The 15,006-nt window shown below is 42.5% G+C and overlaps 1 protein-coding gene and 1 long non-coding RNA gene across 2 annotated transcripts in view; one reads left to right on the top strand and one right to left on the bottom strand.

The window, feature by feature from the left end:
- The window catches only part of NIPAL2 (NIPA like domain containing 2), a 169,785-nt gene that overhangs the window by 68,979 nt on the left and 85,800 nt on the right, over window positions 1-15,006 (bottom strand). The window lies entirely within an intron of this gene.
- On the top strand, window positions 2,634-6,074 carry LOC123365015. The gene is made up of 3 exons (XR_006577395.1): window positions 2,634-2,695; window positions 3,772-3,876; window positions 5,944-6,074. It is a non-coding gene; the product is annotated as an uncharacterized LOC123365015 (long non-coding RNA).

Here is a 15,006-nt window from a genome sequence, read left to right as displayed (position 1 = left end):
CCTATACAGCATGGTATTATTTTTGCTCAGTGACTAGACAAGTGAAACTTTTTCAGTGGGATAGTAAGTAATAATCAAGAGCAAATACACTTTATGGTGCATGTAAACCCTTGTTCATATGTTCACCCAACTTTTTTTCTTAAAGGGCTACTCAATTTCAGTAGGATGGTTTTGTACATAAATGAATGAGATTAGATTGGAGCGTGTGTATGAAGTGTGCACAAAATGTAAATAACTCTGGTTTTGTAAGGGGAAACTAGTCCATTGAGTTTTAAAGATAAAGTCTGAAATTCCTCTGGACAAATTTTTATCACTGTAGTGGGAAAAGGGAATAGAAGTGAAGTTAAAAGGGTTGAGAGGGCATTAAAGGAGGTCAAGACATTTGGGGGGGGATCATGAAGAAAGAAGGGTGGGGGGGGGCTGACAATCACAGGAGGATAGACATGGTCTCACAGAGTAGCAGAGAGGACTCTATATTGAGAGCCAAAGGCAGAGCTGTTGCATCCTAGGATTTGTAGAGAATGTAACTGAGCATAATCTGAACAGTTCTGTAGACACATGAATATCGGAGAACTAGAGAATCTTGGATACCCTTGGGCAATTATTGTTTACACTGTCCATCTGCCAGTCTGCTGTGGCTGGAAATCTTGCTTGTTGGCCTCATTTATATGAAATGGCCCAGGAAGGGATACGGTGAGAGAAAACTTGGAATAATTAGGTTGGCATCCCTTCCTCATTCCATGTTGTTTCTCAGGTACTGTTGTTTTGCTGAGCAGTGCTCCCAGAGATACAAGTGACAGCAGCATTATTAGCAGTGTGCCCCTCTGAAACATCTTTTGTAGGACATACATGGGTGCTGGTGGCCATTCAGGCTGCACTTATTATTTGTATTGCAGAGCACCTCTGGCCCCCAACCAGGGCCCCATTGTGCTAGACACTGTACAAAGACATATAATCTAAGTCTCAGATGAGAGTCAACAGGTGGATACAACAACACAATCTGCAGAGCAGGAGGAGATGAAATAGGATTCATTGTTTAGTTCCAGAGCAACTAGTGGGACTGGAGCTTCCACCTACCAGCAGGGAGGGTCCAGAGGCGCAGGGGTGAATAGAACTAGGCAGCTGGGCAATATGTCCAGGGGAGCAGGTGCGGAAATGAACTTTCAGCGGGTGACTGAGCACTGCATTTAAGGGAACTGAGCAGCAGAGAAGGAGAGGCAAGGGCCCAGGTGACAGATGCAGGGGGCAGAGGGAGGTGAGATTAAGTGCTTTCAGAAAGGACAGAACACGTGAATACATTAAAGAAGCTAAAGATAAAATACAGATTGTCCTGTTGCTACTTTTCTGTGTAAGCAATTGCTGCCAGCAGCCTCTGGGGAGATGTCATGCTATAGAACCATAGTTTTACTAACTCTGTTGTACAGCGGTGAACTATGGGTGCTAAGAAAGACTGGAGAACACCAGACTGATATTTCTGATTCATATCATCTTCATTAGCTGCCCCAAATCAAGTGACAGGACGTGGTCAGAAATGAGGATATTTGAAGGCAACCTAGCAACTACCTCCATCAGCACTGGTTCAATTTTGGTAGCTTTCTTGGTATGGAGGTATTATTAGGATGGAAAACTGATGAATTCCAAGCATGTGTAACAACGAATGGCTCTTCATGGCTGGTGCTTACGTGGGCATCAAGAAGCTTCAGTGGCAGGACTAGATTGCCAGATGGATGTGAAGTGAATACTCAACCAAGCCACGCCACCTTAAGCATCTTGCTGGAGTTCAATCCAGGTGGTGTTCAATTTGTAAGGAGGTCCCTTTCCTTTGGGATTTGCCACAGCAATGATGGAAAATGTATGAGATGCCCTGTTCCATAGGTTAAATTATTCAATATTACAAGGGTTGAGTGGGTTGGGCTACAAAATCCTGAACACAGAGGGAGGTTTGAAGGAGCATTTGAAGAAAAAGAAAGGAAGCTTGGTGGTCTATGACAGGAAGACTATTCCAGGCAGCCAGTAAGTACAAACAGAGTCAATACTAGTATTCTAGACAAACTAGTTTTCTATTGTGCAAGCCTAAAACTGATTCTTCATTGACCCTATTTCTAAATGCCACTTATTCAGTGAAATGATTATTTAATTCTAAGAAACATCTTGTTTCAGTGATTCAATGTGTACAGTCTAACTCGAAATACCAGTTCCTGTGATGATAATTCCAGTGAGTACTTTGTACATTTCAGGATGGTTATAGCTATGAATAAATAGGTACATTCTGTTGGAGCTTCTTTTCTCTATTACATGGCTATGTGAATGGCTGCATAATTGCAGATTATTTAAAAATGTTGCATAATTGTGCTCTGGAATCTGAAATTGCATTTTAAAAAAATTGTCTGTAGGCCGTTTGGTTTATGGTTGCAAAGTAGCCTTCAAAATGGGTATGGAATGTAAACTGATGCAACTAATGTTTGCCTGCGTTTAGAAAGAGTTGAAATAATAGCTGTGGGAGAATTGTGAATGGCCTCCATTCTTCTGTTAACCTAGAAGGCTAGGGACAATTTAAATGTCAACATTAGCTACTTCAAGGCAGATCATTGTAGCAGAAACATCCAGCTAATGTTCTTCTTTGTCATTTTCAGTTTGTAATTGTTGGATGTAATGGCAGATACAGGTCCAGAGAGCAGTGGGAGCAGCTGCTGCGGTGAGAACACAAATCCAAATCCAGCTCCTATTCCCATATTTAAAGTCATTTCTGTCTCTGCCCAAAGTTGGGAGGGAAGGAGTTGATGCTTCCCATGCTTAGTACCAAAAACCTCATCTGATTGGATAACCAAAACCACCTCCAACCACTTCCTGGGTGCCAAAAGCCACATTGGTCCCCATCTCAGCTGCCAATAACTTCTGCAATGCAGTTCCCCATTTTCAAGAAAGCACGAATTGGCAGCATAACGAAAATTTGGAGGCTGCATAAAATACATTGAATTGACCCTCAAAATAAACCTGCAAGGCACAGGACCATTGTCATAGATCACTCATTTCTCATCAGCTTATCACTTGAAATAAAAATGTGACTGTGATCTTCCTCTTCTCTTCATGTATCAGTATATAAAGCCTGCATCTGTAATTTTCACTCCATGCATCTGAAAATATATTTTTTTTACCCACGAAAGCTTATGCCCAAATAAATCTGTTAGTCTTTAAGGTGCCACCGGACTCCTTGTTGTTGTTATGGTGGGGACAGGCTCTCTGTAGCTGAGCATTTTCTGAGTTTCTCCTGCTGTTGGTACAGTGCAATGTTAGTAGTAATGGAAGCATTATTCTAGGGTCCAGCCATTTCACCCCATCTTGTCTATGCTCTAACACTACACTGATTTTTAGAATTGAAGATGGTATTGGATATGTAATAGGTCTCAAATTTCTTTTTACTTTATACCAGCTTACAGTCTGAGGAAGGTCAAATTCATTTGAATAATATTGAACTATTTCAGTTCAATTGCCACCTCACAATAGCAGAAAGTCTCCCCTTCCAGCAGCTGCAATTAGTCGAATGTCACTTTATTTTTAATAATTTGTAAAACTTAATTCCACTTAGAGTTAAATGTTCTGAGGAAACATCCTGCACAGAACACAAGTGTACTGCAGGACGTTTCCAAGAATAATGCTCTTTGAAATCTGCAGTGTAGTTCATCAGTGCTGTACTTTTGCCTGGCTTACATTTGGTAACTCTGCCATTTTGGGAAGACTCTCTTTGATTTCAACTATATTATTGATTGACAGACATCCCAAAGGGAAGCAGCTCGCAATGTAAGGAAAAAAGAGTATTGGAGCAGAGATATGTTTTACAGACCTCAGAGAAGGCTTTTGCCATTTACTCTCTGGACGGTGAGTGGAAGATTTTGGTCCTTTGCATTTTCATTTTTATCTTCTCTACTCTCTCAATTTAGACTAAGCGGATCAGGATTAAAAGTCAGTGGCAAAGCTCCCATTGATTTCAATGGAGCAGGATTGAGCTCTCCAACACTCTAAATAATAATCTAAAACATCTTAGATTTGTTTGTTGAATAAGAAATGCATTTTCTCTCCCTATCAGGCATGCAACATATTTTCTCTAAATGTAAATGTTACCTGAGAGTTGAACAGTGATGTGTTTTTTATTATTTCTGTAGTAGACTACAGTATCCTGCACATACTCCATACATACTTCTCCACTTAGGAGTCAAACATAGCTATGTAAAGTGAGCAGCTTGTTTACACTAGACCCCTATGGCTTGCTATCAGATTAGTGATAAATCAGTATTATAGTAAACAGAGGTCAGAGATCAAACCTACAATTTCATATAAAATTCCGGACCGTGTACACAAAATATAAAATGCAAAAACTGCAAGGCACAGGACCATCAACTGCTCTTAAAGCTAATCAAAAGCAGGATAAGATTAGAGGAAATGAAATTTAAACATGATTTTAATGCAAATTTTAATGTAAAACTCATATAATGGATCTCTTTTAAACCATGAAATCTTGAAATGAAACAAACTTTCATTTGTTACCATGAATAACTGTCTACTCATACAAATGCGTTTTTAAAATGATAGCGCGAGAGAGAGAGAGTGCGAATGCAATGTGATCGTAAAAAACAGTCATTGAATAGGTAGCATAGCACTGCTCCTGCTCTCCCTGAACTCAAGGATAGTTTTGCCACTGGCTCAGTGGGAGTAAGATTGGGTCCAGAATTTTATTTACTGTTTTACAGTGCTATCTATTGACTATGGAAACTAATGGGAGATATTCACTCCATTTTATAATGGAATAATTGCTCCTGAAATTACAATACTCTGTTAGCTTGAAAATAACTCTCCAGGCAATCATTCCATAACACACTACTAGCAATGTCTAGCTACACTGTGTGTGCATTCTACTGAGTGCTTAAACTCAAACATTCATAAAATACAACAGGAAAACAAAACCATTTGGAAAATAAGAGTTAATGAAGATTTGGTTACTTAATGCCACCAGATGTCAGCATACACTATATGATTGAGAGCAAGTACTTAAGACCTTTCAGAACTGGATTGGAATAAAACTATCTTCTTGCTGATGAAAATTATGCAGTGGCTAAATAACTGAGGACCCGATCAGAGCCTGTTGTGGGAAAGTCTGTAGCAATGAGAAGGAGTTTTCTGTGAGGATTTCCTCAAGAAGACTTCTCCTCAATTGCTCCATTAGATTGCCCTCTAATTCCCACAATACAGGCCATATGTCCTGCTCTCCCCAAAGTTCCACAGATCTTCTAGAATCCACGTGGAACCCAGTAGAACCAGGAAATAGTAAGAGGTCTGGGAAGGCCCATTTATACCCAATGGCTCCTTCCCCACATCTTGTTCTCCTGGGACTCCTACAGTGAGCAGCTGCCCCAGAGACCTTCTTAAAGGGGGACCCCCAGCTTGGAAAGTTAATAGTGCCTGGGGCTAAGGACTCTCCCCAGGGCTACTGAAAAGATGATTACACATCTTCCACATACCCCACTGTGATGGGGAATACAAACCCCACAGTGGGCAACATAGGGCTAAGGTGGGCTCAGGTGTCTCCACCCTGTCACACCTATGAGAGATGATAGGATTGAAGGGAGATGCTTCAGAGGGAGAAACCCAGCTCAGTGGCTGGCAGATCAGGGCGGACACCAGACCTTCAGTCCTCATCTCCTCAAAAGAGGGCCAACTAAAGGCAGGAGCTCCTCATATGACTGCTGCCCGATGGCCCCTCCCTGAGGGCAGGGAGAATCAGATGCTGATTCACTTTGAGAAAAATCTTTTCTTCTCTGTTTACTTCTGCACTCAGTTTAGAGCCTCAGCCTGATGAGTGCTCTCTGAATGAAGAGAGCCTCAACCCAGCTTTGGGATGATTCCTTTGAGTTAATTCTCCTTGTTTCTGTTTGTTGGCTGTCCTGGAAGGGAAGAGACTTTAAAGTAACCCAGCCGGAGGGCCAAGTCACAAGAAGAGGCAGACCGCTGGAGTGCTCTTCAGCAGGTGGTACCAGACAAGGAGAGAGCTGCTATGCCATGCCTGGCCACAAGGAGGCACTCTAGTGGTAAGTCAGCCCCTGCACACCCTCCCCCCACCCACTCACTGCACCTCGGGCCTACTGGCGCCTTGCTTCCTTCCTAGCATCTCCCCACTTGGACATCCCAGGATCTGAGTTGCATCCTCCACAGCAGGGGAACCTTTTCTTTCTGAGGCCACCACCCAACATGCCACAATCACTGGTTTTCTGCATATAAAAGCCAGGGCTGGTGTTAGGGGGGTACAGGGGCGGCTCGAGAAAATAGGCTGCCCCAGGCAGCGCGGTGTGCTGCGCCGCCCTTCCTCGGTCCCGCGGCGGATCCCCTCTTCCCGCGGCTCCGGTTGAGCTCCCGCGGCAGGTCCACCGGAGCCCCGGGACGAGCGGACCTGCTGCAGGCATGACTGCGGGAGCTCCACCGGAGCCGCGGGAACAGCGGACCTCCCGCGGGCACGGCTGCGGACGGTTTGCGGGTCCGGCGGCTCCGCTTGAGCTGCCGCAGTCATGCCTGCGGCAGGTCCGCTCGTCCGCGGCTCCGGTGGACCTCCCGCAGGCATGACTGCGGCAGGTCCACCCGCCCAGCCTGCCGCCCCCTAGATTTGGCCGCCCTAGGCAACAGCTTGGTTTGCTGGTGCCTAGAGCCGCCCCTGGGGGGGTAGCAAGCAGGGGAATTGCTTGGGGCCCCGTACCAGAAGGGCCCCTGTGAGGCTACATTGCTCAGGCTTCAGTTTCAGCCCTGGGTGGCAGGACTCGGACCCTGGGCTTCAGCCCCATGCGGTGGGGCTTCGGCTTTCTGCCCTGGGCCCCAGCAAGTGTAACGCTGGCCCTGCTTGGTAGACCCCTGAAACCTGTATGTGACCTCTCTGTTAAGTCAAAAAACTAACAGAACTCAAACTTCAGTTACTGAATACTTGCAACAAACTGCTTGCAAAATGATCTTCAGACCAAGAATCCTTTTCCAAAATTCATAGAATCATAGAAATGTAGGGCTGGATGACTTCTCGAGGTCCATGCAAGTCCAGCCTCAAGTGCTGTGACAGGACCAAGTAAATCTAGACCATCCCTGAGAGGTGTTTGTCTACCCTCTTTTTAAAAAAAGAACAGGAGTCCTTGTGGCACCTTAGAGACTAACAAATTTATTTGAGCATAAGCTTTCATGGGCTACAGCCCACTTCGTCAGATGTATAGAATGGAACATATAGTAAGAAGATATATATATATATACAGAGAACATGAAAAAGTGGAAGTAGCCATATTAACTGTAAGAGGCTAATTAATCAAGATGAGCTATTATCAGCAGGAGGAAAAGAAAACTTTTGTAGTGATAATCAAGATGGCCCATTTTAGACAGTTAAAAACCTCTACTGATGGCGATTCCACAACCTCATAGACTTTAAGGTCAGAAGGGACCATTATGATCATCTAGTCTGACCTCCTGCACAATGCAGGCCACAGATTCTCACCCACCCACTCCTGTAACAAACCCCTAACCTATTCCAGCTGTGCTGGAAATACAACATTAAAAGAGAAGTGGAAATAACTCGGACACCAGAAAACTCAGCTCTGGTTCCTGGCTTCTGACTCAGTCTCCACCCACTAGGCCTGGCTGCTCACACCTCAGCCATGAGAGTTTGCACAGACGCCTCTGGCCCCTTCACGACCAACGCCCAAGCAGGGATATGGAGGGACCATGCACCCCATTCCCTAGCAAACCCCATCAGGTCTCTGATCTGCAGAGAGCCATACTCTGGGGACTCGGGTGACAGCTTCTGGCACAGAACCAAGTCCTCCATGAACAGGTAGCCCAGGCTTGGGCCATTGCCTCATCACCTGAACAGGGCCTGAACAGTTTGACAGGAACAGTCAAATTGAAGGAATTGTTTCATCAGTGCTGCCTACTCTCTGCGCTCTGTCTCCAGGCCTCCCTTGGAAGCCTAGGCCAGAGCTAAACTACCCTGATAGGAAGTTTTTCCTGGTATCTAACGTAAATCTTCCTTGCGTTAGCTTAAGCCATTACTTATTGTCCCACCGTCAGTGGACATGGACAACAATCAGTCACCATCCTCTTTATAAAAGTGCTTAATGTAGTTGAAGACTTATCAGGTTGCCCCTGAGTCGTCTTTTCTCAAGACTAAACGTGCCCAGTTTTTTTAACCTTTCCTCGTAGGTCACATTTTTTAAAAGTTTCATCATTTTTGTTGCTGTCCTCTGGACTCTCTCCAATTTGTTATTTGCAGAAATTAGATGGCTCCTCAGCTGTTTGCTCTTTGTTCTACTCCAGTTCCCATAGCAGTTTGGTGTGGAGTATGTTCACATTGCACCTACTATAAAATAGGGCTACAGCAGGTATAGCTGAAATACAGAGATGCTGATCTGGGATCTGGTCCTGCTCCCACTGAGGTAATTTGGAGTTTGGCACTGACTTCAATAGAAGCAGGTCCAGGTTAAGGAAGCTAATGGTATTATCATGCTAATGTTTCGGGGGGGGGGCGTGGGGGGGAAATCACTGCACTTCCAAAGAGCCAAATACTTTGCCCAGTAACTGGGTGGATGCTAAGGAGATCCATAGGGACTAGGGTGGAAGGAATCCTCCCTCCAGGCCACTCCACAGCTACTACTGCAGCCTCAGGACTGCATTATCGCCGGGGCTGTTTCATTCATCTATAGAGATCAGCAATGCTCTGCCCAGACCTTATCTCTAAACACACCTGTGCACTTGGGAAGAGGAAGCCTTTATGGCAGGCAGAGGTGCAGATTTCCTATGCAGCTGTCCTGTCTCCTGGATCGTGGCAGTTCTACTGTATCTGGAGTCCTCCCTGGGTGTAGACAGTGAGTTGCAGGACCCGCCCCCTGTATTTTTGGGAACAGTACATATACACACCCTGGGGGCCAAACAAAGTGAGAAAATAAAACCATCTTCCTTGCAAAGGTTTAAGCCATTCACAGCTGTTGATGGAATGGATTATTTCATCTACTGCAAGGATCTGTGCAGGAGGCAGCCGCTCCACTCCCCCTGACTGAAAAGAGCCCCTGTGCATAGCAGAGGGCTCCAAAGCAGCAGCAAGACTTGAGAATAGTTTGTCAGCTGCTACAGAGCACTGTGGAGCCCTTTCGAAAATGCCATTAATTAACATGCACATGTATTGCTGAGGCAAGTTACAGCAACCCACCAAAAATTCTGACCTAAATCTGCCATTGTCTGTCTGTCCATGTACAAAAAAGTAAGAGAACACCAGCCTATTATAGAGTAAAAGTCTAATGAGTGAGTTCATAAGAGATGGCTAGATCCTCAGTGACAGCCAAGTAGCGCTCTTTGTGCTTGGACTGAGGGCAAAAGTGCTGTTTGCTTTCCCCTGATCTGGTCCCTGATACAAATTAGAGCAACCTGAGGGCTGCACTATTTTACATCAACTAACTGTGGTCTGAAGAGGCTGTCCTACTAACCTTGGTTCACAGGGGTATAGGGACGGCCTTGCTAGTGCCCAAGTAGAGGCATAGGAACCACTATTGCAGTCTTGCACCACCTGAGGATTCCCATTATGTAGAGGAATCCTTAGGTGGCTCACTAAACTGGTTTTAGCTGAGGCATGGGTGGGGGGCTATCTAAGATCCTTTGTAACCTTACTCAAGTGAATAGTCCCCCTGACTTCAAAGGAAGGGAACCGGAGAAAGTCTCGCATATTATAAAATCTGTACTCAAAAATCACAGTGGAAGTCCGCCTTTGAGGCAGACACGTGATGTATTTATAGCTTTGGCAATGCTTACATATGGTGTCAATGAAGTGAAACTGTATGAGAGGGTCCAATCTGGTTTGGGGCTTCTTGAAAATTTGTGACTTAAATAAAAATTATGGTATTTTGATAAATCCATAAAATCCCTGGTATAAGAAATATAAAAATAACCAGAGGCAACCTCCAATATGACTGGCTTGAGAATCGACTCTGGTTTCTTCTCTCCAGAAAACAAAGTATTAACATGAATATCGTATGTGTGTGTGTTGCAAATAAATGCAACAAATGGTGAATTAATATAATTATGCTTGTGTGTGTGTGCGTGTGCAGAATTACCAGATATGGTATTTAAGGGTTTGTGGAACAATATCTTCTGCATAATAAAATATTAGAGTTTTGTATTTTGTTTATGTTTGAATTGAGATTTCAGTAGATTTTTTCCTTGGAAAATGTATAGTTTATAAATATACTTTGCTGTCATAAGTATAGCTAAGACAAAGTACAAAAACATTCACTACACTGTTTTGAAAATGCTGCTTTCATCCTTGTGATTGAACCAAATTTTTATAAAAAGGAACAACAAATTTTATATCTGTACAGCTTTTTTGAGTACTGAATACATGGTCCGGATATAATTAATAATAAATCAGGGAAATTATTATTTATGAATTTCACAGTGAACATCCTATTCAAGACACGTTGACACAGATGTTTCCTGAAATAGCAAATTGTGATCCTTGAATCACTTCATGGGGACTTGTGGATAATATATTTTATTAGATTTAAGCAGATAAAATTCTGAGACTCTGCAGGTGTGATTGTTTTGGGGGGGGGGGGGAGACTAGGGTTTTTGGTTTTTGCTCTGAAACAGAATGGGTTTTAAAAGCCTCACTTAAGATATACTGGATGGATATATTCTTTATGACTTGGCTTTTTGAAGACCCAAATAGTTTTGTTGAAAAATAAAATTAGTAAAGACAAACCATATACAAAATAAATCCTACAGGGATTTGCCTACCTTTGGGGATGGCAGATCTTTTCTTGGTTGTGTATTTAGAATCTGCAGAACATTCTTCACTGTACTTATTTTTCTACCATATTATAACAATTTGTAGGTGCAAAGGTTTTTTTTTTTTTTTTTTTAAGTTCATACTATATGGCAGTGTCCCTTTTTTCCCTCATGCTTAGACATGAGGAATTGATCTTTCATTTGAAAATATATACATTAAAAGGCTGTGTGATATACAGAGTTTACAGACCTTTTTATGATAGGTTTGAACATGAAGGAAAAATATATATAATTGAAATCAAACTGTACCAGACAAGGCAGCTTATTATATAAGGAAAAGATTTACAGGATTCAATCAAGAGTGGCTTATGGGTATAACACATGGAGAGGTCTCAGTTTGGTTGTTGTGGTTCATCTAGTTCCATGTCCAGTTTTTGCACATATGGAATAAATGGATTCCACCCAAATTCCAAGTCTGCAAGGTTTTCTTTAGCGCTGTAATTTACTCTTACAAGAACGATTTTTTTTTTTAAAAAGGTCTGTAATCCAACCCCAGATGTGTGTGGGGGTGAGGAAGGGAGAATCCATTTGCCAGTTGATTGTGATTCTTTTGTGAACTATTAGCAGAGCCACATGGAGAAACCTACTATGTCTCTATATAAATCTAGTGCAACATTTTCTGTTGCATAAAGTAGGCACAGTTTGGAGCATACAAGGATCAGTATTGACTTCAGTAGTCTGCTAGTTCAGAACGTATGTGTCTAAAAGATATGAAAGACAGCATGGTGATTGGCTGCAAAGTGCTAGAGATATAGATAGAAAGTGAGAGGCAATAGGAATCTGGGGCCTCTGACAATTTGTGTTTTCTTTTCTTTTGTTTAGGGACATGTTTGTTCATTGTGAGAAATTGTATTCTTGGGTATACAGGTTTATACAGATCTGATTTACATTTTATATTAAATATAAGCATTTTCCAGCCTTTCTTAGGGCCTGGAAGGGATGGGGTCTATCAGACCTCCTCTGCTCCCTGCTGGAGGTATTGGCATTTTGATGCCCCCCAGCTAGTCTTCCAAGAGCCTAGAGGGCCAGAAGGAGACACTGACCAATGGATCCAACAAACCAGTTAAGAATGCTTGCCTGGAGGAAGTGCTAGGTGAGGCGGGGACAGGAGCAAGGGCAGGGGCTTTGCTTAAAATGCTGGAAGAATTTTGAGTTGTTTATTGTTTAACTATTAAAAGATGGATGCCAAGATCGAGGCATGGATGGTTTTGCTGTGGGCAGGCTGCCACAGGGCCACATCTCCTCCAAATCAGTTTGAAAAGGGTTAGATGGATAGTCCAGGAAACCAAAGTCCTCTGTGCACAGAATGGTCAGGAACTTCCCCACATCACCATGTAAATGGTCATCATCATCTATAGCAGGGGTTGGCAACCTTTCAGAAGTGGTCTGCCGAGTCTTCATTTATTCACTCTAATTTAAGGTTTCGCGTGCCAGTAATACATTTTAACTTTTTTAGAAGGTCTCTTTCTATAAGATATAACTAAACTATTGTTGTATGTAAAGTAAATAAGGTTTTTAAAATATTTAAGAAGCTTCATTTAAAATTAAATTAAAATGCAGAGTCCCCCGGACCGGTGGCCAGGACCTGAGCAGTGTGAGTGCCACTGAAAATCAGCTTGCGTGCCACCTTTGGCACACGTGCCATAGGTTGCCTACCCCTGATCTATAGCCTTGATAGTAATTCAGGTCCTTTGCCTTTCTGCTAAGATTACCAGTTGTGATAGTGGCTTTAGTTATGGACACCTGTCCACTAGGACTGGACTGACACCATCAACTCATTTCCCATAGGGAGCCTGGGGCATTGAATAGAGCACCAGACAGAGTCACAGCATCAAGGTTCTATTTCTGACTCTGCCATTAACTCACTTTGTGACCTTGGGCATGTGTCACTTAGGCCCACATTTTCACACACAGCCTCATCAACTAGGCCAAAATCTTCAGACTCGGATACCTGAAGGTAGACACCTAAAATCATGTACTAAATAATGTTACTTAGTAGGCTTTGTTTGTTTTTTGAAAGAGCTGTGTACCTACAGCCCCCACTGACCTCAGCACTTCTGGAAATAAGGCCCTAGGTTTCTGAAGTTGGGCACCCAAAAAGTTGAGGTGCCCAACACCAGAAGCAATGTCTCAACATTTGGGCTTTAACATTTTCTTGCCACAGTTTCCCCATCTGTAAAATGGAGAGAATAGTAAAGCACTTTACAGGAATTAGTAATTGAGTCCTAGGGATAACCAGCACCATAAGTTAGATGTGTGTAAATCATGGCACTGTTCAGATGGTAATGACTTGAGTACTAATGACCGTGGTTATATCTGAACAGTGTCCTAGGCCAAAAGGGGTTCCTATTCCATTTCTAGACCCCTCAGCAATACAGTTCCTTATGATCATTTCCTCATTGTTAGCAATTTTATTATTGATGGTTCCTAGAACTGGTTGGAAAACTGGTTGTGGATGGGTTGTGTTTTCTTATTGCCCCCCTCCAAAATCTGACTTTGTTGAAAACTAAACTTCTTGTTTTTCAGCAACCAAAAGCAGGTTTTCCATTTTCTGAGGGGGAAATTAAAAAAAAAAAAATTCAGGAGAGCAGACCTCGTTGTGAAAATTTGTTAGTAAAAACCCAACCCAAATTTGCTATAGAAAAAGTTTCTAGGGAAAACTTCCGACCAGCCCTATTAGTTTCTGTGGGTTGCTTGTACATCTTGGGTCTGAACTTCTATTTGTGTTTAAAAGGCCATTTTGTTACCATTTTTATTGTTTACATATGTCCCTTCTATGCATATTTGGAAGAAAACTTGAAGGATTTGCAGCTACCAGAACTTCTCCTGCAAGTGTTCCATGCCTGGAGATACTGATGATTTGAGTGGTGTGGTTCAAGGATCAAGCCATCTGTGCCAAATTGCTTTCATTAACTGTAACTCAGTGTTATATTGAATATCTGAATACAGATTACATTGATGTCAGTATTTTTCACAGTGAAGGATATAGTTTTGTTTCTGTTGTTTTGTTTGCATTTCGGTAGGATGTAGGAGTCCCTGTCATTGACCAGATCCTGTTGTGCTAGGCACTGTACAAACACAGAACAAAAAGACTATCCCTGCCACAAGTAATTTTCATTTTGAGACCTGCAGCAACTTCTGGATGTGGGTTTCATTTCTGTGTGCAATTGTCAGTCAAGAAAGGAGCAGTACCGTGAGTGAGCATTACCCAGTGATTTTGTTTGTCTGTTTTGGGCTCTCTGTATACAGTATTGCATCTTGTAATAAATAGTTGTTTTCCAGTACGTGCTAGTACTGTTGAACCACAAGAGATAAGGTTACATTTGTGAAGAAGGAAACTATCTTGGAAGTGGTTCTTGAGAAGATTCTGCTTGATAAAATTATGTATGATATTAACCACAAAGAAAAGCAATCCAGTAGTTGAATGGAGTGCTTAAAAAAAAACAAAAAAACCCCCAAAAAAAGTCAAAAGTATCTCTATGGATGCATTAAGAAACAAGCATCTATAAACTACACTGTTATCATCACTTCCATGCTGCTTAGTCTTGGCCACCCTTTGGGGCAGTAGTGACAGGCCAAGATTTTCAAAAGTGACTAGTGATTTTGGGTGCCTCCATTTTTGGGAGCCCACATGGAGACACTGTAAAGGGGCATGACTTTCAGAAAGCACTGGCCCTCAAAACTGGGCCACTTCAAGGTGTCTCCAGTTGGCATCCCAGAAACCAAAGGAATCCAAAAATCACTAGTTGCTTTTGAAAATCTTGCCCCAAGTCTTGTCAAGACTTTGATTTTAAAGGTTTTTGTTCAGTTTTGCCAAGAGGGTTGCCTCAAAACAATATAAATGACTCGGTAGTCCCAAGCTCAGCTGGGATGAAATCATAACTGGTTAGCTGTATCTAGTAGAACCTATACTACTACCCCCTTTGGACTCAGAGTACTGTTTAAAAAGGTATCCGTTGCTAAATATGGTGATTAAGACTGGTGAAAAAATTTCTTTTGAAACTGGACTTTGGCAGAAATTTGAGCTTTTGATTAAATGATATATTTTGCTAAAAGTATCTGCTTCCCACAGAAAACTTTGACTTTTAATTAAAAAAAAATCAGCAAAAAAGAAAAAAACACAACTCGTATGTCAACATGGAGGCACAGGCCCCA

The sequence above is a fragment of the Mauremys mutica genome, chromosome 2 (assembly GCF_020497125.1).
Source record: "Mauremys mutica isolate MM-2020 ecotype Southern chromosome 2, ASM2049712v1, whole genome shotgun sequence".
In the NCBI taxonomy this organism is placed as follows: domain Eukaryota; kingdom Metazoa; phylum Chordata; order Testudines; family Geoemydidae; genus Mauremys; species Mauremys mutica.
Note: the sequence above shows the minus strand (reverse complement) of the source record. Positions and strands in the feature narration are given on the sequence as shown.